Source organism: Triticum dicoccoides, chromosome 7A (assembly GCF_002162155.2).
Source record: "Triticum dicoccoides isolate Atlit2015 ecotype Zavitan chromosome 7A, WEW_v2.0, whole genome shotgun sequence".
NCBI classification, from domain to species: domain Eukaryota; kingdom Viridiplantae; phylum Streptophyta; class Magnoliopsida; order Poales; family Poaceae; genus Triticum; species Triticum dicoccoides.
In genome coordinates this window covers 162,596,501-162,606,147 of record NC_041392.1, presented here as the reverse complement: position 1 = coordinate 162,606,147, position 9,647 = coordinate 162,596,501, and positions in this window count along the sequence as shown.

Here is a 9,647-nt window from a genome sequence, read left to right as displayed (position 1 = left end):
CCACGGGGAGATTTGGGAGGGATGAGGCGGTGGTGGTGTGGGTGGGATGGGATCGGGGTGGGTGGGAGACGAGGGGGAGAGGTGGGATTGGGGTGGGTGGGGCCATGGGGGTTTCCACTTTTCATTTTCTTTTTTTCTTCTTTTCTGTAGATAGATGGATGGATGCATGTGGGATGATGGATGGATGGATGGATGGATGGACGCCATGTCATCGATCCGTGTCAAACCAACTCCAGCAATGGGAATAGAGTATATGTGATTTGTGTTTTTTCTTTTGTTTTTCTTCTACTTTTACGCATGAAAAAAATTCAAAAAATGGTCTCACATTGTGCACAAGTTTGTATCTTGAATGACAAACAATGTTGACTAAGGAATTTTTCATTTTCTTTGCTTGAAAAAATATTTTCCATTTTTCGAGTGCCCAAAATAAGGTTTTTTTTGTGAAAAACCTACCAAATAATTGTTGCAAAATTGTACCAAATCAATTTTCTAAAATACTAGGACATATTTAATGCACAGATGACCAAATGGTTGGGTGTCAAAAGTATGAGTTTTGTAAGATTCCATCCGCAGCTATGAACGGTTATGCCCATGGTTTTAACTGCGTTTTGAAATTGGCATAAAGAATTAAAGAAATAAAAAAAAATGGAAAACCTTCGCATTCTGTCATCATATGTGACCAAGTTTTCAGGAAAAAATAAACTTGTAATACGGTAATAAGCTATCATGCATGAAGAATCATGGCTTTCAAGCCAAATGATCAATCTTATGGCCACACACATGGCATAGTTTGTTCAAATGATCTCATATTGTGCACAAGGGTGCATCTTCGAATTCCAAACAATGTTGCCTAAGGAAGTTATCATTTTCCTTGCACGAAAAAATCATTTTCCATTTGTTGAGTGCCCAAAATGAGCTTTTTTTGTGAAGGACCTACCAAATATTTGTTGCAATGTACCAAATCAATTTTCTAAAATACTAGGACATATTTAATGCACAATTGACCAAATGGTTGGGTGTCAAAAGTTTTGATCCACCTCTTGTGAAAAAGACAAATTTCTGCCAATTCAGTAGGAAGCGGGTCAAATTTGAACTGCAGCTGCCTCATAGTTTTCTCTTCATTTTTTTCAAAAATCATTTCTAGGTACAGAATTATCTATTTAATCAGAGAAACATCAAAAGTTTTCCAATATTCAACAACTAGCTAGGAATGGTCAAGCTCGCAGTTTTGACCGCATTTTGAAACGGGCATAATTAAAAAAAAAAATTGGAAAACCTTCGCATTGTGTCATTATATGTGACCAAGTTACTAGGAAAAATAATAAACTTGTAGTACGAAAATTATTTTAAAAAAGTGTTCCCAGAAATGAGCTATCATGCGTGAAGATTTATGGCTTTCAAGCCAAATGATCAATCTTATGGCCACATTCAAGGCATAGTTTGTTCAAATGATATCATATTGTGCACAAGGGTGCATCTGGGAATTCCAAACAATGTTGCCTAAGGAAGTTATCATTTTCTTTGCACGAAAAAATCATTTTCCATTTTTTGAGTGCCCAAAATGAGCTTTTTTGTGAAGAACCTACCAAATATTTATTGCAAAATTGTACCAAATCAATTTTCTAAAATACTAGGACATATTTAATGCACAATTGACCAAATGGTTGGGTGTCAAAAGTTTTGATCCTCCTCTTGTGAAAAAGACAAAATTCTGCCGATTCAGTAGGAAACGGGTCAAATTTGAACTGCAGGTGCCTCATAGTTTGCTCTTTATTTTTTCCAAAAATCATTTCTAGGTACATAACTATCTATTTAATCAGAGAAACATTAAATGTTTTCCAATATTTAACAACTAGCTAGGAATGGTCAAGCCCGCAGTTTTGACCGCATTTTGAAATGGGCATAAAAAATTCAAAAAATTGGAAAACCTTCTGATTGTGTCATTATATGTGACCAAGTTACCAGGAAAAATAATAAACTTGTAGTACGAAAATTATCTTAAAAAGGTGTTCTCAGAAATGTGCTATCATGCATGAAGATTTATGGCTTTCAAGCCAAATGATCAATCTTATGGCCACATTCATGGCATAGTTTGTTCAAATGATCTCATATTGTGCACAAGGGTGCATCTTGGAATTCCAAACAATGTTGCCTAAGGAAGTTATCATTTTCTGTGCGCGAAAAAATCATTTTCCATTTTTTGAGTGCCAAAAAAGAGCTTTTTTGTGAAGGACCTACCAAATATTTGTTGCAAAATTGTACCAAATAAATTTTCTAAAAGACTAGGACATGTTTAATGCACAATTGACCAAATGGTTGGGTGTCAAAAGTTTTGAGCCACCTCTTGTGAAAAAGACAAATTTCTGCCGATTTAGTAGGAAGCGGGTCAAATTTGAACTGCAGCTGCCTCATAGTTTGCTCTTTATTTTTTCCAAAAATCATTTCTAGGTACATAATTATCTATTTAATCAGAGAAACATCAAAAGTTTTCCAATATTCAACAACTAGCTAGGAATGGTCAAGCCCGTAGTTTTGACCGCATTTTGAAACGGGCATAATTTTTTTTTTTAAAATCAAAAAATTGGAAAACCTTCGCATTGTGTCATTATATGTGACCAAGTTACTAGAAAAAATAATAAACTTGTAGTACGAAAATTATTTTAAAAAAGTGTTCCCAGAAATGAGCTATCATGCGTGAAGATTTATGGCTTTCAAGCCAAATTATCAATCTTATGGCCACATTCAAGGCATAGTGTGTTCAAGTGATATCATATTGTGCACAAGGGTGCATCTTGGAATTCCAAACAATGTTGCCTAAGGAAGTTATCATTTTCTTTGCACGAAAAAATCATTTTCCATTTTTTGAGTGCCCAAAATGAGCTTTTTTTTGTGAAGAACCTACCAAATATTTGTTGCAAAATTGTACCAAATAAATTTTATGAAAGACTAGGACATGTTTAATGCACAATTGACCAAATGGTTGGGTGTCGAAAGTTTTGATCCACCTCTTGTGAAAAAGACAAATTTCTGCCGATTAAGTAGGAAGCGGGTCAAATTTGAACTGCAGCTGCCTCATAGTTTGCTCTTTATTTTTTCCAAAAATCATTTCTAGGTACATAATTATCTATTTAATTAGAGAAACATCAAAAGTTTTCCAATATTCAACAACTAGCTAGGAACGGTTAAGCCCGCAGTTTTGACCGCATTTTGAAACGGGCATAAAAAATTCAAAAAAATAAAAATATTGGAAAACCTTCACATTGTGTCATTATATGTGACCGAGTTATTAGGAAAAATAATAAACTTGTAATACAAAAATTATTTTAAAAAAAGTGTTCTCAGAAATGAGCTATCATGCGTGAAGATTTATGGCTTTCAAGCCAAATGATCAATCTTATGGCCACATTCATGGCATAGTTTGTTCAAATGATCTCATATTGTGAACAAGGGTGCATATTGGAATTCCAAACAATGGTGCCTAAGGAAGTTATCATTTTCTTTGCACGAAAAAATCATTTTCCATTTTTTGAGTGCCCAAAATGAGTTTTTTTTGTGAGGGACCCACCAAATATTTGCTGTAAAATTGTACCAAATCAATTTTTTAAAATACTAGGCCATATTTAATGCACAATTGACAAAATGGTTAGGTTTCAAAAGTTTTGATCCTCCTCTGGTGAAAAAGACAAATTTCCGTTGATTCAGAAGGAAGCGAGTCAAATTTGAACTGCAGCTACCTTATTGTTTGCGCTTTATTTTTTCCAAAAATAATTTCCAGGTACATAAATATATATTTAATCATAAATACATGGTTTGGTGGCGATACGTCGAGTTTTGGATGGTGGCCCAGGGCCTCAACTCCAAAGCGCATAAACTCGCATGCCCACCGCGTGGTCACTGCGTGACCTTGGTGTTGACATGCGTTCTGGGATGCCTAGGCATCTAGTGGGTTGGGAACTCCCCAGGTAGGTTCTAGGAAGAAAATTACAACAGAAGAATCTCACGAGGAGAGCGACCTATGCTCATAGATGAATTAGTAGCGAAGTGTTTGATTAGCGGTACGGGAAATGCACGTGGCCAATGTGCATGAGTTTTGGATGAGGATGATCATCTACTAAGAGGAATGTCTTCAAAAAAATTTAGCTCAAGAGGAGGATCTAGGTGGTACTTGCTTTGCAAAGTACCACACTGGACAAAACTATGAATGTTGAAGCTGGGCTCAAAATAATGAATAGATTGAGCTGAAATTTGGTGGAGGATGGTTATTTGGGCATAGGAAAGTACTACAGAAAATTGATTCCATTTGGACATGCCAAAGTGGTACTTCCTTCACAATGCTCTTCTCTGGACAGAAAGTTGGGAAAATTAGCGAGAGAAATTGGATGAAAGAAATGAGCTCAAATTTGGTGTAGGTAAGTTACATAGGTATCGTCATGCGCTTGTAAATTTTTAGATCATTTGGGTAAGCCTAGCTAGTACTTACTTCACAAAGCTTCTCTCGAGGTAGAAACTATGGAAATTTCCTGAGAAATATTTACTAGGAAAATGGAGCTAAATATTATCATGTGGCAATGATTTGGGTATGGAAGAGTGCCCAGAAAGTTTTAGGGTAATGGGAGGGGTCTAGATAACCCTTGCTTTGCAACGTGCCAATCTGACCATAAAGTATAAATTGAACCTGGGCTCACATAGATGATTTAAATGAGCTGCAATTTGGAGGAAGGTGATAATTTGGGCATATGAAGGAACTGTATAGATTTCATGTCATTTGGATATATAAAAAAGGTACTTCCTTCACAATGCTTCTAGGTGGACAAAAACTTTGAAAATTTGCCGAGGAAGATTTGCTAGGAAAATGGAGCTAATTTTTTTCATGAGGTAATGATTTGGATAGGAAAAAGTGCCCAAAAATTTCGAGGGCAATCAAGAATATATAAATAGCACTTCCTTCATAAAGTGCTATGGTGAACAGAATAGGAAAATGAATATTGTTGAATTATTTTTGAACTAGGCAAGGAAGGATTTTTACATATTTGACGAAGATATGACCCAAAGAATTTATGAGTTTTTTTGGGAATTTTGGGAATGACAGAAATATAGGTTGCTTCAAAACCTAGGGCAAAAATTGACACATGGACATGACACATAGGCAAATCTGATGAGGTGGCGCCAAGTCATACCAATCCACCACAATTTACAAGGTTATGACCATGTATATTGGTCATGATCAGCTAGAAATAAGGCAGCGGACTAGTGCTGTCTGCTTTATGACCAATTCATGTGAGGAAATTACGACCTTTCTGACCAAAATGGTCGATATAGTTTAGGGTTTGGAGCCCCCCGAACAACTTTTGACCAATTGGCCTCAAAAGGTCATAGATCTATGACCAATTCTTCCAGGGTCACTGACAGAAGGTCACTAGTTGACATATTTCTTGTAGTGGCTGATTAAATCGGCCCTTAGGGGCTACGGATGCAGTGTTGATCATTAAGATCCGGTTTAACTCTGAAGGTGAAAGACAACCTTTTAAAGGATTTTTTATCGAACATGCTTTTATACTCATCACGATTCTAAGTCTACACCATATTCTATTATGTTATACACAGTAGACTTGGGGCCTGACAGGATATGCGTAATTTTATTAAGCCGAAATTCATACCTCATATTTCTTGTGCATCTGTTTCACCATGTCAATCACAAGATCGCGGCTAGTATGAACTTGGTTGAGAAAACCAGAGAGTACTTCACTGACGCTTAGTTGAGAGTAATTAGCAATGTCAAATCTCACTTTCCATCTTTCAATGAACTCGTCTTTGGCGGAGTGCTTGGCCAAGACAGTAGGTTGTCCCGGTTCTTTGAAGCCGGTGCCAGTGATCACAAAATCGTCGACATGTGTTCCTGACGGTTTAATTGGGCTTGATGATTCAGTGTTCAAAGTATTGAGGTTTGTATGGTCACTGGAGAGGTCAGGAATTTCTGGTGGATCATCATGGACATGCTCTTGGGGTTGCGGCACATAGGTGTTAGAGGCTGGAATTTGTTGTTCCGGTTCATTGACCTTGGGGTCTTCAACCAGCTTGATCACCTTTGCCTTCTTGCTAGGCTTTGCTTGTCCACTGCACGGGTTATGAGAGGTCAGTACAAGTATAATAGCATAAGGAGATAGAAAATAAAAGTAATTATTGTTACCCAGGGGAAGTTTTGGAAGCCGGTAGCTGGGTCTGTGATGAGTCGCCAGAAGAAGAGCGAGAAGCCTCCTGATAGTTTGAATCGGAAGAATTAAGTGGCTGACGAATGAGACCCGCCAGTGGATAAACAGAGTTTAAATTTGGAAAGACCTCGTTTCGATGTTTCCGTGGAGCTGGAGTATTTGGTAAGCCGGACGATAACTCTTCACCTCCGCTGGTCCGAGTTTGTCGCCGATTCTTGTGCTGCTATTGCTTCAAAAGAAAGTGAGGATCCAAATGAGCTAAGGGGTGTGAAAAGCTTACTTTTCGGGTTACCCGTCGAATTTTCTATCTTGGCAAAGGCTCTGAGTCGGAGGAAATAATAGTTACCTCTTCTTCAACCGCTTCACTGCCGCCCCCCCGTGTCATCCTGATGATAATCAGTGTCAATAAGATGGTTGAAAAGGGCCAAAGGAATCAAGAGCTACCTCCGATTCAGAACTGTCGTCCAGTCCAAGCATCTCGGAAGCAGTTAATTTCTTCTTATTTTTCTTGGCGGCTTTCATTTTGGCGCTGGCTTTCTTGGCAGCTTCATGGTTATACTCCTTGTTCCAAAAATCATATTTCGCCTGTGAAAATCATCAAAGTTGAGTTATTGGAACATTGGAGTAATAAGGTGAAGTAAGTGATTTAGAGACTCACATCTGGTGGCGGGTTAAGTTTGTAGAAAGGGTTCAACCCCACTTTGCTGCAGCTCCCCAGGCTCTCATTCAGAAGGGTCTTTGTCATTTCATTGACTGCATCATCAGTGAGGCACACGGAGCTGTGGCGTAGTGGATCTTTTGCACCACCCGTGTAAGTGCACATTAAGCCGGACCGACGGCTCAAGGGTATGATTTGCCAAGAAACCCAGCACCAAACCAAATCAATGTCGGTTAACCCATTTCCTAGCAGGGCCTTGACCTTTGCAATAGTGGGTGCAAGCTTTGCACGTTCCGCAATGGTGGGATTTTCGGGAAGATGATGCTTTGGCTCAAGCCGCTGGACACGATAACCCAACAGTGGATTTTCATCAGCCGGAGAAGTATCTTTACAGTAGAACCATGTTTGGTTCCAAACTTTGGGGTGACTCGGTAGGCGAGCATAGGGGAAGACAACATCTCTTCTTCGTTGAATTGAGACCCTGCCAAGTTCTAAGCTGGGTCCGTTAGTAAACTCATTTTGCCGGTTCAGATAAAATTATTCCCTGAAGAGTTCAACACTGGGTTCTTCCTGAAGGTACACTTCACAAAAAACTTGAAAATTGCAGATGTTTGACATGGAATTGGGTCCGATGTCTTGAGGATGGAGTTGAAACAAGTGCAGAACATCTTGCAAAAATTTGGAACCGGGCGGCGAGAAACCCGGATTCATGTGATCAGTAAAAACAATGACCTCACCATCTTTTGGCTGAGGACTTTCTTCGCTTGGTTTGGGCACGCGCCAATGCATGGCATTTTTTGCTGGCAATTAGCCGGTTTTGACAAAATCTTTGAGCGTATCTTCGGTGACAATGGAGGGAACCCAATTAAATGAAGTGTCTGTCTTCAACATTGTGAAGGAAGAAGCCTAAAAGAAAGAAAATATGCTAGTTTAAGTTGATTTGTTAATCCGGAAGTAAACGCTCCAGTATATATTCAGATTGGCGGCTTAAAAGGGGCCTAATGACATATAGCTAGTTATAACCGGCGATGTAAGCCGCCATTACCATAATGGTATTCAAGATCTATCAAGAGTGAAATCTGCTAAGTGTTGGACAAAGAGGTTTTACAAACTGGAGTAGCTAATTTGGATTTAACGTTGTGTGAAAAAAGAAAGTAAAACAAAGTCTAATATCACAGCGGCCAAGGAACTAGCGCATTGGCAAGATTTCTGCGTCGAAGAAGCACATTTGGTGATTAAAGGAAGGTACATAAACAGATTCCGCATGTTTTAAGTGTTATCTTTGGATCAAAATGAAGATTAAAGAGAGATAAGGGGAAGAACGACAATGAACTCCTAAGAAATTCAAAAACCATAATGGAGATCGACAGTGGGGAAAAGTGATGTGCTTACTAGGTCTGTTGAGCAACGGAGAGGCGCCACAATTCTATGGATTCGTTCAGGTCGATGCGGCGGCTAGAGTTGAGGAAGTTGACGAGCTCGGCGGTGGTGGTTCTCAGGTGTGCACATGCATCGCAAAGAGAGAGGTTGAAGATGATAAGGAGAAGGGGGGAAAATGAAAAGGATGTCTAACCCTATTTATAAGGAAAGGAGTAATAGGCGGGTGTGAAAATCGAGGATGCCAAAGAATGATTATTTAGCCGCTCGAACTGCAGCTAAGATAGGCTGGGTATTGTGCGAAATTAATGGCAGATGACATCATGGCGGGTTTCCGTAATTCCAAGAGATGACGTCATGGCGGGTTACAATATCTTGCAAGAGCAAGTGAAGAAGGATTTTTTCTAAGTGTTGAATTAACAAGTTCAAATCAACCCTGGGGCCTAATGTTGGGGATATGACTATTGGGTATGACCCGCCCAGGAGGGGCCGGGTTATTCCAATGGTGGTTTATCAAAACAAAGCCCATGAAGATATTAAAGATGGCAGTTCATGAAGTAGACTTACTAAAGGGCCCAAAGCCCAAAGGCAGCTTAAGGCCCATAGGTGTAAACCGCCATATATGTATGGCTTGTATTGTAAGGCAAGTGTAACTAGTCACTGTGCCAGACATGTTGTTTATGAGCTGGCCAGGACTCTGTAATCTGCTGGGCTTCAACCTATGTATATAAAGGGATGACCCGGTGGCGGCTTAGGGAAAGAGAGGATAGATCGAAAGCTAGGTCAAGCGTATTCACTCCCTGATAATCAAGACATAAGCAATACCACCTCAAACTGGATTAGGCCTTTACCTTCATCGCAAGGGGCCAAACCAGTATAAACTCCTTGTGTCCTTTGTCTCGTTTAACCCCTTTAAGCTAACCCTGTTGCGATGGCTCCATGACTAAGTCCTTCTGCTAGGACATCTGTCGTGACAATTCCACGACAGTCAACGTTAGTCTTCTTCTTGAAGATCCATTTATTCTCTATTGCTTGCCGATCATCGGGCAAGTCAACCAAAGTCCATACTTTGTTCTCATACATGGATCCCATCTCAGATTTCATGGCCTCAAGCCATTTCATGGAGTCTGGGCTCATCATCGCTTCCTCATAATTTGTAGGTTCGTCATGATCATGTAACATGACCTCCAGAACAGGATTACTGTACCACTCTGGTGCGGATCTTACTTTGGTGGACCTACGAGGTTCGGTAGTAACTTGATCAGAAGTTTCATGATCATCATCATTAGCTTCCTCACTAATTGGTGTAGGAATCACTTGAACTGATGTCTATGATGAACTACTTTCCAATAAGGGAGAAGGTACAGTTACCTCATCAAGTTCTACTTTCCTCCCACTCACTT